General features: G+C 39.0%; 1 long non-coding RNA gene across 1 annotated transcript; it reads left to right on the top strand.

Annotated features, from left to right (window-relative positions):
- The first annotated feature begins 268 nt into the window (after positions 1 to 268).
- Positions 269 to 17394, top strand: LOC103875938. Its single transcript, XR_002515758.2, has 4 exons — positions 269 to 748; positions 1808 to 1968; positions 4692 to 4758; positions 11291 to 17394. It is a non-coding gene; the product is annotated as an uncharacterized LOC103875938 (long non-coding RNA).
- The last annotated feature ends 316 nt before the right edge of the window (positions 17395 to 17710 follow it).

The following is a 17710-nucleotide window of genomic DNA, read 5'->3' as shown; positions in this document are numbered from 1 at the left end:
AAGCCCAAGTCTTGGCAGCTTCCACGTGGTGTTGAGCCTGTGGGTGCACAGAAGTTAAATATTCAGGTTTGGGAACCTCCGTCTAGGTTTCAGAGGATGTACAGAAACACCTGGATGTCCAGGCAGAAGTTTGCTGCAGGGGCAGGGCACTCATGGAGAACCTCTGCTAGCACAATGCAGAAGGGAAATGTGGGGTGGGCACCCCCACACAGAGTCCCCACTGGGGCACTGCCTAGTGGAGCTGTGAGAAGAGGGCCACTTTCCTCCAGACCCCAGAATGGTAGATCTGCTGATGTTTGCATCATGTGCCTGGAAAAGCTGTAGACACTCAATGTCAGCCCATGAAAGCAGCCAGGTGGGAGGCTTTACTGTTTAAAGCCATAGGTGCAGAGCTACCCAAGACCATGGAACCCACCTCTTGCATCAGTATGACCTTGATGTGAGACATGGAGTCAAAGGAGATCATTTTGGAGAAGATTTGACTGTCCTGTTGGATTTCAGACTTGCCGGGGGCCTTTAGCCCATTTGTTTTGCCCGATTTTTCCCATTTGGAGTAGCTGTATCTACCCAAAGCCTGTACCCCCATTGTATCTAAGAAGTAACTAACTTGCTTTTGATTTTACAAGCTTATAGGCAGAAGGAACTTGCCTTGACTTGGATGAGACTCTGGAATGTGGACTTTTTAGTTAATGCTAAAATGAATTAAGACTTAGGGAGACTGCTGGGAAGCCATGATTCGCTTAGAAATGTGAGTACATGAGATTTTAGAGGGTCCAGGGGCAGAATGATATGGTTTGGTTATGTCCTCACCCAAATCTCATCTCAAATTCCCACCTGTTGTGGGAGGGACCCAGTGGGAGGTAATGGAATCATTGAATCATCACTATCATGAGAAAAGCAGGTCTTTCCCATACTTTTCTCTTGATAGTGAATAAGGCTCATGAGATCTGATGGTTTTAAAAATGGGAGTTGCGCTGCACAAGCTCTCTTTCTCTCTCTCTTTGCCTGCTGCCATTCATGTAAGACATGACTTACTCCTCTTTGCCTTCTGCCATGATTGTGAGGCCTCCCTAGCCCTGTGGAACTGTAAGTCAATTAAACCTCTTTCTTTTGTAAATTGCCCAGTCTCCGGTATGTTTTTATCAGCAACATGAAAACAGACTAATACAGTGCCTCTATTTCAAACCCGAGTGTGTGGGATTGAGATATATCTAGATAGTTGGTGATGAAGCTGTAATTTGTTTAGTCATTCAGGTTCATCCTAATGCAGTATTGACAAGACAATAAGCATTTATACTTTGCACTGTGTTTGGTTCAAGGTTCAACAAAATAATGCTATTTATTCCATATTGGAGTTCATTTTTAGATTTCAATTCACTCTCAATTTTTGCTTAATTCCTAGTGGGGAGAATCATTTAAATCAATTTGATATGATTTAATTCACAGCATGATTAAATCTTCATCAAAGAAGAGCTTTACCAATATAGTCATAATATATTATCATAATATTATCATAACAGCATCATAATAGTCATAAGATCATCAATGGCCATTTATTAGGCCTCCATTTAACACATAATACTGATTTAAATTACTACTATACTTCAGAGTCTGAGGGTGATGACAGAGTAAAATACTTGAATCAGCCTCTAAAACTGTGTACATATAGAGGTGTTTAATAAAGCTGTTATGGGCAGTTTTTATTTTATAAGCCAGAAATAATTTAGCATTTTATTAAGATTTATATTACTGAAACCTGTCAGGTACCCAAGTGCTGAATGATTGATAGTGTTTCTCTACCCTCTAGTGGACTGATGCAGAACTGAAAAGGTCAACACGAGAATCTTCAAGGACAATTGCCTGGGAATCCTGAGGTCTGGACAGCAACACCTGAATCTGAATCTCTTTTGGGTTGAATCATAAAAGAAAATAGTATGGAGAGATTTAAGGCCAGGCCTCTGGAGAAGGGTAATATGAGCATGGATTTTCATATTTAAGCTGATTTCAAAACATGACAGATGGAGTGGAGGTGGTTTACAAAAACATTTCCCCTTTGCATGTCTTACTTATTCTGGAATACTGAAGGGTGAAGTATGTTGAAACAAATACTTTCTACCTGGATTTCTCATTAATGACATTATTGACATTGGGCTTGATAATGCTTTGTTGTGGAGGACCCCCTTGTGCATTACAGAATATTTAGCTGCATCCCTGTCTTCTTACCCATTAGATAATAGGAACATCCTGCACCCCCTCCCTAACTGTGATAATCAAAATGTCTCTAGCGTTGAAAATATCTTATTTAGAGGAAGAATTGCCCCCATTGAGAACCATCTTGCTTTTAATGGTTCCTATTAGGTAGATTGGAAATAATTTGCCAATAAAAATAATTATTTTTTTGGTCGGGCACGGTGGCTCATGCCTGTAATCCCAGCACGTTGGGAGGCCAAGGCAGGCAGATCACAAGGTCAGGAACTCGAGACCATCCTGGCTAACACCGTGAAACCCCGTCTCTACTGAAAATACAAAAATTTAGCAGGGCGTGGTGGCGGGCGCCTGTAATCCCAGCTACTCAGGAGGTTGAGGCAGGAGAATCTCTTGAACCTGGGAGGTGGAGGTTGCAGTGAGCTGAGATCATGCCACTGCACTCCAGCCTGGGCGACAGAGTGAGACTCTGTCTCTATCTATCTATCTATCTATCTATCTATCTATCTATATCTATCTATCTATCTATCTATCTATCTATCTATCTATCTATCCTTAGCACTTGTTAATCCCTGTATTATTTAATTTAATCCTTATAAGAATTCTCAGATGTAAGTCCTACACTATTATTATCCCAGTCTTACAGATGAGGAAATGAGGACTCAGAGGAGTTGAGTAACTTTTGTGACATTGCATAGGCAAATGGTAGAGCCAGCATTAAAATCCAGGTAGTCTAGCTCTGGAATCTGCATTTTGAAACACTCTATCATAACAATGTCAACCCTTTTTAATCTCTCAAATGGGATGAAAAAGAGCATTACTGATTTACAAGCAGTAATAATCCATAATTCCAATTTGCATAATTTTCTGAACTGACAATAAAACAGAAGGGAAAGACAATGGAATGACCTTGTCAGAGGAAGATGCATTCATTTTCTTCATTCACTTATCGAGTGCCTACTGTCTATACAGATACAGAAATGTATAAAACAAAGGTCCTGTCTTCTGAAGCTTACTTACATGTTGCAATCAACAAGAAAATGAACAAAGTCATATATATAATGTTTCATATAGTAATATGCTATGGAGAAAATGAAACATGTTAAAGGGAATAGATAGGGTATGAGATGGAGCAGAGTTCTGCTATTTTTTAATAGGTCAGGAAGGGCCTCCCTGACATTTGAACAGACAATGAAGGAATGAGAAAGTGACCAAGTGAAGACGTGGTGGGGAAGTGTTCCCAGTAGTGAGAATAACAAGTGCAAAGGCCCTGAGGTGGGAGTATATTTGAAGTAGGACCAAACTTGCTAGCATGGCACGGGGAAGGCAAGGAGTCAGTAGGACTGGAGTAGAGCGAGTGAAGGGAAATAGAAGAAGATGAGGCTGAGAGGTAGTGGCAAACAGGCGGGAAGGGGACTGCAGGTCTTGCAAGGCCCAGTAAGCCCTTGTAAGAACTTCAGCTTTTACTTGGTGTGAGATGAAAATGTGTTGGAAAGAGAAATGCCATGCTCTTACTTAATTTTTCAAAAGATTATGCCAACTTTCTTTCCGTGTTTGGAAAATAGTTTATCATACTGATTAAAATCATAAGTTCTGCAATCAGACTGAACTAATTTTAAATGTCTCTAAAAAGTTCACTTTCTGTGGGTTTTGGGACAAGTAACTTACCTTTGTCTTGATTTTCTCATCTGAAAAGAAAAAAGATGTGGCAGTACCCTAATTTAAAGAATCTAAGTGCCACCAGAGAGGAGATGTACCATTATTTTATGTATCAGTAAGAAGAAAGCAAAACATAACACTGCTAATGATGTACAAGTCAGTCAAATCAGGCTCATGTACAAATTAGTCAAATCAGTCTCTCTCAGTTTGGAAGTGTCATTAATGATGATAATCATTCCTGGGGACTTGGCAATTTTCCCTGCCCTCACTTGCATTGCTTGGCATGAAATAGACAATTATTTTGCGTATATCCCTGCCTTTACTTGAATTGCTTGTCATGTAATAGACAATTATTTTACATATATCTAAAGAACAAAATGAAGCACAACTTCATTTATTTATTGATGCTTTCATTTTTTAGTGTCCCATAAAGCGTTTGGTTGTTGCTTTGGAAAAAAAGATGAAATTTATTTCTTATAATGAGTACTTGCTTTACTAATACCAAATTTAAAGTCACATCTTTGCTCGGTTCTTATGCTTGTCAAAACATCTTTAGTTTAAATACTGAGGACAGTGTGAAATATTTTTAAACAGCAATTAAACTCGGCATATAGAGTGCCAATGATGTGCATAAGTCAACTGAAGTGACAGGAATATGAGTTTGTGCATTCATAGACAATGACAGAATTACATCATGTCTGCCCTTTGGCCCATAGTGATTATAAGGTGACATCAATCTTATATAAAAATATGTATGGATAAAGTCATGATGTATAGAAAATGATATGTATGTCTAAAATCTGTGTGTATGTGTGTTTTTGTTTCAGAATTGATGAAATATGTGGTAATACCTGCACTACAGAACAGAATTCACTTGGAAATTCTTGGCCTGTGGTAAGCACTCAGTAACTGTTAGTTATCACTCTCAGCTCTATGAAGACTGTTATTTGACCTGCCATTATCTCCATAAGATTCCTGAACTCAACTTTATTTCCTCTTTTTTCCCTTTAACCCCAATCTTCTAATACTAATTAGTCAGGCGGTTTCCTCTCCTTCTGGACTTGCTACTCCCAGAAGGAAATTAAATTACAAGTCTTGAACTCCCACGGCATTCCCTTGTAGCCCAAGTCATTAATCAGTGGCTCATATTTAAAAAAATTGCTCTAGGTCTCTGGAGACCCTTTCTATGGCATAATAGGTTTTCTTTGTTTCTCATCCCCTGAGTAGCTTTTAATTCAGGATGGATATTTGCCCTTCAATTTCTTTTATTCCCTGGACAATTTGAAAAGCCAGGGAAACAGTGTCACTTTGTCTTATCTCTTCCCTGTTTATTAGTCAGCCTGTTCTAATAAAATGTTGGTTGGTCCACTCTTTTCATGGAATGTCATGGTTAACTGAAAAGTTGCCCCCAAACTGGGTTTCCTGGTTTAACGTTATAATTATAATGCCCTCTGAGATCACTTAGAGAAAGGCTGAGGGTAGCAACACTGCAGATTCTTATTTACCTCATGCCTTTGACATCTGCAATGATGTGCTTCTTGAACACCTGCCTCATCAAATTAAACTATGGGCTGGGAAGCCAGTAGATCAAAAGAAGGACCCGGGGGAAGCTCAACTTGTGGACCGGCTTGCTCTTTGCCCTCACTATTTGTCAACTGGGAATCTCCTGGGTGCTCAGCTGTGCTGGAATCTCAGGCAAGGCAAAGACATTGTCAGTTTCTATCAGGCCCAAGTGATTAACAAGATCTTAAGTCTTCACATGGAATTGCTGCTAGGTCTCCTAAAGCAGATGATGTGTTCAGAATTACAGGCCGTATAAATGTCACAGAGTCCGTTGGGAGAGTACCCATTTGTGAGGGAAGGTGGGCAGCTGAAAAGTCCTTTATATTTTAGTTAGTTGATCCCACTTGATCTGGGTAGAGTGTAATGAAACTGATTACTGGGTCCCTTTAAAATTATTGATTAAAATTTAAGGTAATCTATCTAAACTAATTATACATTCCTGATTATTGATAGAGCCCTAAGCAGTTTAATTCATTTGTTACTCGCACCTGGATTGGAATTTGTAAAGTAGTTAGTATCCAGATACTTGTCCCAGAGGTCACTCACGCTCTAATTGATTTTTCTGAAAGTTTTGAAACTATCTGCCATTTTGACCCTCAGACTTTTTTTTGACAGTCTCTGTCAAAAAAAGAGACCCATTGGCTCTCTCATTTGAGCGTGTTTTCATTAGCATGTTAATGTTTATTTGCTTTATTATCCAAGGTCATATGAAAATGAACCCAAAGTATTATATTTTAGCTGCCCATTCCCATTTTGGGATGTCTAGATTCCTGCTTTTCCTTATTATTCTTTTTTCTTAATTAAAAAACCCTAACACTTGCAGGCTTTAATAGGCTTTCTTCTCTGATGCATTTCAGATAAAGAAAACAGTTGTAAATTGAGAGAAATCTTTGTGATTCGTGTCTGTGCATTGATCTTATCCATAAAGATCTGTCTTCAGAGGAGAAATGTATAGTCTAGACAGGAAGAGGAAAGTGGTGGGTATAGGGAAACAACAGACGGAGTGGAGCTCCCCCTGGCTCTGTGGATTTAACCTCTGGGAACAAACACCCACAACGGGTCCCTGCGTTTGAAAAGGATTAGTAAAGCTAAGGGGGTTAAATAAATATTCATGATCATATACAAGCGAATGATTAGAAGTCAGGCAACCTACCCCTGGTAAGAGTCTGTTACAAGCAAAATGTTCTCCCTCGAAGGAAAAGAGATTGATATTAGCAATTTTCACAGGTCTTGGAGAGACTGATCTTATTGTCTGTCAAATGAAGTTAGAATTAGGTTTGAAAGAGTCTTAAGCTTCTTTAATAATTTATCCTAATCACCTGTCTAATGCTGCACCCCTTTACTATAGAAACATCTTTAATACCCTTTTATTTGAGGAGTTTATTCTGGGAAATATTCTGTTGATGGAGAGTTTGGGGGGATCTGATATTGTTCGGCCAACTTAAAATCAATCTACCAAAATTAATTTTGACCACCTGCTATTTGCCTGTTTTTCTAGTTGCTGAGATTATGACAGTATTAAAGGTGTGGTGGATAGCATCGTTGGTCTTGAGTCTTGATCCCATCCCTTTCCATACTTGTTGCTGGATAACTCTGAAATTCATCTCACTAAATAGAGAGAGATGTTGAGTGGCCAACCAGTCCAGATTTACCCAAGGACTTTCCTGGTTTTACTATGGAAGTTTCTGCATTCTGGAAGCCCCCCAGTCCCAGGCAACCTGTGTTGACAGGAGTTAGGATAGTGATGATTAACTTTAGGGTGGTAGGGGGCGCCTCTAGTGAGGTGCTGACAGTACTCTAGTTCTTGATGTGGAGTACAGTTACATAAGCATGTTCAATTCATAAAAACTCATTGAAATGTACATTTATAATTTATGCTTGGTGTCATGAGACAGAGTAGTCATATATTCTAGGAAGAATATATTCAATGGGAAGGGAGAGATGGTTGGTCACTCTTAGTGAAGTGTATTTCTATATCCCTTTGCTGTAAGATAGATCTTGTGACATATTTGGCCAATAGTATGAGGTAGAAATTACAGTTTGTCAGTTCTAAACCTATTCTTTAACAGACTTTGCGTGTTTGCCTTATCTGTGCTTCTGCTGTCACTATAAGGACATGCTCTGATAATCACGTTGATCCAAGGAGGATGTGGGTGTGTAGTAGAGCACAGCCAAACTAAGACAGCAGCCCAGATAAACCCAGTTCACACCAGCCGACCTCCAGCGAAGTTATAGTTACATGAGCGATAATAAATGGTCATTGTTTTAAACTACTGATTTTTGGCATACTTTAGTACAAACAGCAATAATCAACTTGTACAAATAAATTTTATTAGTATAAAGGAATTGGGATGAAAGCTTTACATAGATCATCTCCTGCTACCACACTACAAAGTAGTAATTATTACCACTATTTTACAGTTAGAGAAATGGTTGATACGTAGGAATATGGAATAAATACCCAAGGTAAGCAATGGAGATTATTTTAAACTCATTTCACAAAAGATCTAATGCAGATTTTAAACGCATTATCATGCAGTACCAATGCTTGCATAGATTTAGCAAATCAGAAATAGAAATAAGAAAAAGCAAAATGTCGTTGTTCCATTTGCAAGCTCTTTCGTTTCTAATAACATCTCTGATATAATTGCCGTCAACTTTTTGGTATAAATCTTTCAGATAGTACCTGCCATTTGTAAAACATATTTTCTGTATTTAAAAATTTCATATAATTGGAAATTACTTATAGTTCTGCAGTGTTTTATCTTTGGATATTTCATATAGTTCCATGCCAATACATATAGAGACATCCTATGCTCTTTTAACAGCTACATATTACTTGATAAAATGGCAGTACCATAATTTGATCATTCTATTAACAATAAGCATTTCAATTGATTCTAATTTTCCCTATTCCAAATAATGATTCTGTGAACTTTTTTTCATATATCATTTTGCACATATGGGTATTTGTATAGAGAAAAATCCTAGAGCTTAATGCTGTTTTCAGCCAATTACACCTTAATGTTTAATATGCCATGTGCAAAGAATTGTAGAGTAGTACTTGTGCACTATAAGCAAGTGCTCATCCAATACTGAGCTCCTCTTTCAGGACCCTCCTTCCCTTGTTGGGGGCATTTTGTGGGTCATTCATGACAGCCTGTAAAGTGCCTTAGTTGTATTTGTTTGTCCTTAGATGAAGTGCGTTGTGTTGTTATCAGCTGTTGAATTTGTTGATCTTCCACTTCAGATAACATGGATGATTCTCTGGAAACTATACCCACCATCCTTAAAGACCCCATTAACTGCAGGTGCTTGCTGCTTAAGCAACAAATCAGTGAGTTTCTTCAATGGAAACTTTTGTCTAATTAAGTGAAATACATGGTATGTACTGAATTTGCACTTTTGAGGTGGACTTTAGTCCTGTTTCCAGTTTAGACTCTTAATAATAGGTCTTATCAAAAGAGACTCGAAAGCTGCTGTCTAATAGAGGTTCCCCTGGCTGGAAGGAAGAACTGGAGGAAGAGAGAAAGAGAAAAAAATATGAGAAGAGAAAGAGATGGGTAGGGATGGGATTAGCATGTATTACATGCTTCTTATAGGTCAGGAATTCATTCTTTGATTCAGAGTTACTGAAAACCATTCACTTATCAGATACAGTGCTAATCAAGGGGAAGTTAGAAATAAAAGACACAGTCTCTGCCCTCAAGTGGCCTGTGGTACATTGAGGGAGACACCAATGGAAGCTGACAATCACTATGAAAGAATACACATAACAACAGAAGCACATAGAAAGGGTGCAGATCCTTCTGTAGATTCTGGGTAGACATTCACGGGCAATTGGTTCACATGCTGAGGTGAAGTGAGAGTCCCTGAGCTCCCTTCCCATTGAATATATTCTTCCTAGAATATATGACTACTCTGTCTCATGACACCAAGCATAAATTATAAATGTACATTTCAATGAGTTTTTATGAATTGAACATGCTTATGTAACTGTACTCCACATCAAGAACTAGAGTACTGTCAGCACCCTAGAGGCACCCCCAACCACCCTAAAGTTAATCGCTATCCTAACTCCTGTCAACACAGATTAGTTTTGCCTGTTTTTAAACTTTATATGCATATAATCACGTGGGATGTTTTCATTTATATCTGACTTCTTAGGCTCAATATTATATTTGTGAGGCTTATCTACATTGTTGTGTGTCGCAGTTCAGTCATTTTCATTGCTGTTAGTATTTCATTGTATAATTATACTGCAATTTGTGCACTTCAATGTTGAAAAAAATTTGGGTTGTTTCTAGTTTTGGGCTATAATAAATAGTACTACTCTAACAGTATGTGTGTGTGTCTATTACACATGAATAAAACAAATTAGTTAGTTAGTTAGTTAGTTAGTTAGTTAGTTAGTTAGTTAGTTAGTTTTTTGAGATGGAGCCTTGCTCTGTTGCCCAGATCTTGGCATGATTTTGGCTCACTGCAACTTCTGCCTTCTGGGATCCAGTGATTCTCCTGTCTCAGTCTCCCAAGTAGCTCAGATTACAGGCACCCGCCACCACACCCAGCTAATTTTTGTATTTTTAGCAGAGACAAGGTTTTACCATGTTGGCCAGGATGGTCTCAAATTCCTGACCTCAAGTGATCTGCCAGCCTTGGCCTCCCAAAGTGTGATATTTACTTTTATTGGTTATATATCTAGTGAGATTGCTGGGTTGTGTGGTATATTTATGTTCAGCTTTAGTAGATCCTATCAAACCATTGTTCATGGTGATTGTGCTAGTTATTGTCAGTGGCAGCACAGCATGGGGACAGCCATCCTTTCTACCCCAGTGCAGGACTGGCTTTTCTTCTTTTCCACTCTTTTTTATGTCTTACACTACAACCAGCCAAATATGCATATAAAGGCTCTGTCCATGCCACCCTTCTTTGGCCACCCCTTGGACTAAGATTTACACATACCAGCAATGTGATCTGCCTTTAAAAAATAGGTCTAGGGAAGAGGCCTAATTAGACAGGACATTCTGGAGTCCTGGTTTTGTTCTATAGTCCAGGGAAGGAGGAGCATCGGTTCTTAGCTGCCATGTTCGTTTGGCTCCATGGGCTCCTTACTTTACGAGGTAAGGTAGGACCAGGTCTAGAATGAACCCTCTTGCCAGGTCTCAGGATGGTCGTGTACTCATTTGCAGTGTAGAGGAATCTCAATTGTTCCCATTTTCCACCAAAACTTAGTCATATTCATTTAGCTATTCTGCTGAGTATGTAGTGGTATTTCATTGTGTTTTGAACTGATGATCGATGATGTGAGTATTTTTCTTTACTTTTTGTGCCATTTGCATATATTATCTTTTGAAGTGTCTGTTCAACTGCTTCCCACAATTTTCTATTATGTTGCTGGTCACTATTATTATCTCCATTTCACAATGGGATATCTGAAGCACAGAGAAGATAAATAATGTGTCCAAGGTACCGTAACTAGAAAGTAGGAACAGAACTAGGATTTGAATCTAGAATGTCTGACTTCACATTCTGTCCTCTTAGAAACCCAGATGGTCAGACAAGAAACCGGAATTGGATTTTTACTTCTATTATGATTCACTAATACAGAGCTTGGGCTTCTCCTAGCAGGGGAAAAAAAAGGGTTGTACTCAAGTTGCCTAAGAGGAGACTGCCACTTAGGGGAGGTAGATTCAGGGGAGGGGCTGTGTTGCAGAGACCACAGTCACAGGAAAGACACTCTCAACTGAAAGTATAATAGTAACCACTTACTTGATTTATGATTATAATAACAGATTTTTATTAAGCATTTAATATGTGTTGAGAAGGATACTCAATTTCTATACATTATCTCTAATCTTCACAGCAACCTAATGAAGAAAGTATTATCTCCAGTTTATAAGTTAGAAAAATAAGCTTTGAAGAAGCTAAGGATCCACATCAGCAAGAGGTGGAGCCAGCTTCCAAAATCCTGTCTCTCTCTGGCTCCAGAGCCAGTGTTTTTTTCTGTTCCACTACACCTTCTTCATAAAAAACTAAGGTGAGCTGAATTCCAGGTGGGATTTCATGAACCAGGGTTGAATATGGAAGAGGAGCTGCTCAGGCCAATGGGATATGAGACATTGAACCAGTAGAACCCTAAAGACAGTATACCAAAGTCAAACCAGGAAAAGAAACCTTCAGGCTAAGTGAAATATCGATTAGAAGGAGCCAGGGATAGAGATGAAAGGAAGGGATGAGTAAATGGGACAGATACCAAGGTTATCAGAAAAAAATTTAGGAGAGTAGATGGTTGTGGATCCAGGAAATCCGTCAAGCATTTTTCTTATGCTTGATGTAGAGAAAAGAGGTTTCTTCTGGGGCAGGGATGGGGGACTGCAGATTATTCTATATCTCAGAAGGGTACTCTTTGGGGTGTGAAGCCAGCTTGGAGTCTTCTCTGTAAGTCTTTGGTCTTTGCAGCATCCTGCTTACAGTAGGCCCATGTTCATCACTGTTCCCTCTTTTCTACATCCAGCAAGCTGTGGCTCTGGGGCCAGGTCCCTAACATGAGGTTCCTATGGTTGCTGTAGCCAATCATCACAAACATGATGACTTAAAATGGTACACTTTGTTCTCTTACAGTTCTCGGGGGTGGGGAGGGTATAAGTACAACATAGGTTTTAAGAGGGTAAAACAAAGGTGTTGGCAGGACCATGTGCCCCCATCCACTCCACCACCAGCAGAGGCTCCAGGAAGAATCCCTTTCCTTACGTTTTTTTCTACCTTCTAGAATAGCATTTCTTGACTCATGACCCCTTACTTCATTGTCAAGGCCAGAATCTTCAAATATCTCTTGACTTCTTCTTTACATCACCATCTCCTCCATGGTCAAATCTACCTCTTGTTTCTTCTTACAAGTACACTTTTGGTTGCACTTAGGGTCCACTTGGATAATCTAGGACACGCTTCCCATCTCAACAGCCTTAATTTAATCACATCTTCAAATGTGCTTTCTCTATATAAGGTAATATTCACAGGTTCCAGGATTAGATCTTGGATATCTTTGGGGGTCTTGATTAGCCTGCCCTCTGCCATTTTGATTCAGTGTTCAATGTGTTTGCCACATCTTTTTCTCTGTGAAGGCTTCTTCTTGGAAATAAATTGGCTCATTGCCTGATTCACTTATGCTGAATATCAGTCAAACCATTGGGAAGGTTTCTGTTGAGAAATTTTTGTCTTTGTGGTTCCCATGAACCACTTACTTCCTTAGGCTCTGTTAAAATGTTCTAGACAAGCACAAAGAATGATTCACATTTATGTTTTATCTCATATAAATCCTTTTAATGATTCATGGGGTTTCTTACTGTGAAATCACCTTTCTCAGAAGCTTCCTTTTCTAGGAACCTGATATGCTTTCAAATTTTCTATTGAAAAAGTGCCTTCCTGCGCCACTTCTGTTATGTACATCTAGTGAATCCCTGTCGGCAGTGACAGGAAGCTCGTTTCCGTGCGAGGGCTGACTGGCCCCGGGACACCTGTTGTGCTCGTGGTGAACGTGAGATGTCAGGCATGTGCTGCCCTTTCCTCCAGGCGGCCAGGTGGGAGGCCCAGCTGCTCCTCAGACCCAGGATCTTCATGGCTTTCTGCAGAGGCATGGGGTTCCTCTCATCTTGCTTTTCATCTTCCACATGACTCACATTGTGCGAGGCTTCAATTCTGGGTCCCCTGGAGAACATTTTTATTCTGTGGCCTTTTGTTAGTTCATTCAGCATGTGTCTGTCGAGTGCCTAATGTGTATCTGGCATTTGCTGCATGTTGGGGATTTAAGGAGAAGCAAAGCACAGATCTTGCCCTCAGGATATCAGGTTGCTTAGTCAAGATATGATAATCCTGCACATTAATCATTTTTTAGTGGCAAGTGACAGAAACCAAATTCCATCTGGCTTAAATTTAAACTTAAACCATACTGACTTAAACATTAACTGTGTAATGAAAAAGACTAGTGATAATATTGTGTATCAGCTGGGGTCCAATCAGAGAAAGGCTCAATCGATCAAAGGTGTCTGTGCGTGCATGCGCATGCACACACACACACACACATACACACACACTAAGAGATTTATTACAAGAATTAGATCTATGCGATTTTGAAAGCTGGTTAATGAGTATGTATGTATATACATATGTATACATATGTGTGTGTGTGTGTATGTGTATATATATATATGGAAGTGAAAACATGAACCTGACCTCTGAGGATGGACTGGAACCTGGTCTGTCTCTTACCACCTCCAGACCATGTCAACTCCTTCCTGCAGAAGGAAAGATGGCACCCTTTGTCATGAAGCTAAACATGTACTTGGCCCAGGAGCCAGTGAAAGTGTGAGAGAATCTGAGGGAAGGTGGAGTAGATATACATCTGGCTGTTGCCTCACAACAACCAAGGAAAGTCAGCAGACAACTGACAAAGCACATGCACTGCAGCGGAATCTGGTGCCCCTGCCCAGCCCTTTCAGGCATAAAAACAAAATGGCTGCCTTCACCTCCACCTTCTGAATCCCATGCAAAATGTCTTTTGTGTTACACTCTATTCAGACATTTATAGCAAAGGGGATTCTGAGATATAGAGTGTAGCTTAGCCAAGTCAACATATGACAAAGCTGCCCCATATTGGCATATGAAATGACTGGCTGGAGGTGTTCAAACCATTTCCTCAGAAATCTCTCAACTCTGTCTTTTTGTCTTTTGACTTCTTTCTGAGTCTGTTCTCTCAGTTCAGCTTCATAGCCCAGTGGAAAGAGAGTTTTTCTTTCTCAAGTACTGGGCTGACACTCATTGTCTCTGATTCACTCAGGGGACATAGCACTCCCATTGGGCAGCTCTGTGTCACTTATCTTTTTCTAAAGTACGGATGTGGAGCCGGCCCTGCTTTAATTATGGCACTGAGAATATGTAAGAGGCAGTTTCCCAAGGGAAAATCAAGGCATTGGTGAAAGAAAAAGTTGATTCAACAGTAATAGTTCACTAATAAACATAGAAGACTCAGGGAAAGATGTTGCTGTAAGTCATGACTGTGCCAAATATGAAAGCATCTGGATGCAGACGGCAATTACTAGGCTGGCATCTGGAGACCTGTGGTGTCTGCCTGGATGGCTTGTCTGTTATTCAGCTATGTGGCCTTGGGCAAGTTGCTCAACCTCTTTGGAGCTAAATTACCTCATTTGACAAGGGAAAATGTTAGCCTAGAACCATTCATTCATCAGAAAGCGATTATGAACAAGAAGCCCGTAAAGAGCTTATCATTTAATGAGGGAGATAGACAAGTAAAGTCAGCATAATGGATGCTGTACAGGGAGAGAAAGGAGTGCCTCTTGGAGCAAAGCAGGGTTCTTAGGAAAGAGCAGATGAAGAGAGCCTTTTAAAGAACAAGCAGGAGTTTATTGGCAGATGACTTGGGGGAGCTAATTTAGTTGGTAAAGACAGTAGATGTGCAGGTGCAGAGTTGTGAAGGAGCATGTCATATTTGAAGCAAACTTCCAAGAGTTCAGAATGGCCAAGTTCAGGGCACTTATGCACAACCAGCAAAATATAAGGGTCTTTTTTAGGATCTAAGTGAGGAAAGTTTTATTGAAAGTAATGGCAAAAACCACAATTACTTTTACACCAACCTAATATTTTACTCCATGCTAAGGTGTATGGTCTTCATCTTATAAGCAGTGAGATGCAAAAGAACAGTTTTGAGCACAGAAGTCTCATGAGTGATATTTAAGAAACTAGGTGTCAATGGGGAGGAAAGAAATGATAGCAGAGCAGGAGATTAGCTAAGAAATCATTTCCGGTATCCAGGTGACAGAGGTTGCATGCATAGACTTAGGTGGTGGTATTCTCACTGAGGTCAAGGGATAGTTAAGGAGTGACTGTCAAGAAGTAGCAATTTGCTGATTGTGAAGAGGGAGGGGGAAAAGCAACCAATTCCTAGGCTCACAACCAGGGTGCAGAGGTGGTAGGCGGGGCTGCTGCCATTCAGAATGGAAAACCTAGAGGAAGAGTAGGTTGGAGAAGGGTAGAAGGGGATGTTGAGTTCAGTTTGGGGGATGTTGAATTAAAATCACTTTTAGGATGCCCAAGTGAAGAAGCCCATGAGAGCTGACACTTCTATCTTATTCTGAGAGTCCTTGATTTTATGTTGAGTTCATTTCAGTTATGCAGGTTTACTTATGACATTTTCTGATTACTCAATAGGATATAAGAATACATATTCTATATATATCTTGAGGATAAAAGGACTTGAGAAGTGTTTGGTAGACATGATCAGCGTGTCTATTTTGATAACCCATTTTCAATGTTTAGTGGGAAGAAAAAGCATTAGCTGGATTTCATGATCCCTATACTCAAAGAACTAAAATATTCCATATATTCCTAATCTCCCTTTAATTTATATCACAAAGGAAAATCATAGAGTAATAAATAATAAATGTTTAAATAGTTCTTTATAAGATGTTTTATTTGCTTTTTATTATCCAAAATGACAGTGTCTATGAAGAATTATTTTGGGTAAAGAAATATGTATTTCTTCAAAATTGCTTTAGATAAGATAGTATTAGCAGTCTTCATTATAAGAATATAAAAATACCCCAAATAATCAGAACTTACATCATAGTAAAACACAATCTACAGTCCCATCGCTAATTAGTCATTTTCTTTTTTAAAAAAGAGGTTTTTACTTATAGAATGTTGTATTTATCTCAAGAGAGTAGATTTGTGCTGAGCCACAGAAGTTCCTTCTAGAGTTATGTCAAGCAGTACTGTATTTTTAAATGACTGTGGAAAATGGATTTTCCTAGCATTTTAGGAGCTCCCTGTTCAAGTTGGGGGCTCTCTGTTCCCATTAACTTTGATTTGATAGAGACCATACAAATGGAACAGACTTGAACATGATTGCAGTTTCTCTTGGAAAGGTTCACTGAAGTTAAAACTCACTTTTTCTTGTGTCTCTAATTATCAGAAGTCCAGAAGACTAAATCCTTCACATTCATGTAAGTTTTCCTTTTGGACTCAAGAAAGCAAAGGGACCATTACAGATTCATCCATGATAATGTAGGGAACATCTTGTTTTCCCCGTACCTCTTTCTTTGGTTGGATTTATTGGCTTGATTAGAGCCAATATTTAGTGACTTTTGACAGATTAAAAATGTGGGTTCTGTTTGTCTGTGAGGAGGAACATAAAGCTGTCATGAAATTGACATGATACCCTGACACAATGTGCTTACATATTCATATATGCCAGGAGCTGTGTTTAAATGGAACTTTCTCATTATTGTTGAAAATTGAACAAATCCTTTCAACAATTATATCAAGCTGGTATACTATTTGTATTTTACAAATGAGAAAACTAAGATTCAAGGACGTTAGCTAACTTGTTATAAGTGACTACTAAGTCAAGTTTGTTTTTATTTAAACAATATGTTCTCTCCTTTAAATGCCCTGCACGTGTTAAACCTAGGCATACACACCATATTTTATAGGTGGCGGTACAAATCAGAAAGAGCCCTAGATTACAAGTTAAATGTGAGGAGTTCTGGTCCTGGTTTCACTACTGATCACTTAATTCCTCTACAAGTTTGCATCCATAAAATAAAAACAATGGTATCTGTATCTGTTTCTTCTGCCTAAACTGCTGGTATGAGGAACACATGAAATAATGCTAGAGACAGAGTTGGTGCTATGGAAAAAGATCGAAAGAGTCAAAAGACAAGAATCGACATTCTATCCCAACCACTCTCTTACCAATTCTGCAACTTTGAGCAAGACGCTTTACAGTCTAAAGCTCAGTTTCCTCACCTATTAAATGGGAATATTCACCCATAGCCTATTTATCTTACATGATACACACTATGTAAATGAAACATGTAATTGTTAGTAAAATTTTAAAAGGTATTTATACACAGAGTTTGCAAGGTGTTAGTCCTCTGGGCAGAATTTGTATTGGAGAGCAGACTATAAGTTAAAAAAAAAAAAAAATATATATATATATATACACACACACATATATATATTTTTTCAATATATGTATTAGTTCTCTATTGTGGATACAACTAATTACCACAAATTAGTGGATTAAGCAATAGAAATTTATCATCTTACAGTGTCAGTAGGTCAGGAGTCCAACACAGGCCTCACTGGGCTAAAATCAAGGCAGCAGTGAGCATCAGTGGGACTGTGTTTCTCAATGATGTCTAGGGGGAAAGCTGCTTCTTTGTCTTTTCCAACTTCTAGAAAGCACCCATATTTCTTGACTCATGTC

The sequence above is a fragment of the Papio anubis genome, chromosome 9 (genome assembly GCF_008728515.1).
Source record: "Papio anubis isolate 15944 chromosome 9, Panubis1.0, whole genome shotgun sequence".
Taxonomy (NCBI): Eukaryota; Metazoa; Chordata; class Mammalia; order Primates; family Cercopithecidae; genus Papio; species Papio anubis.
Note: the sequence above shows the minus strand (reverse complement) of the source record. Positions and strands in the feature narration are given on the sequence as shown.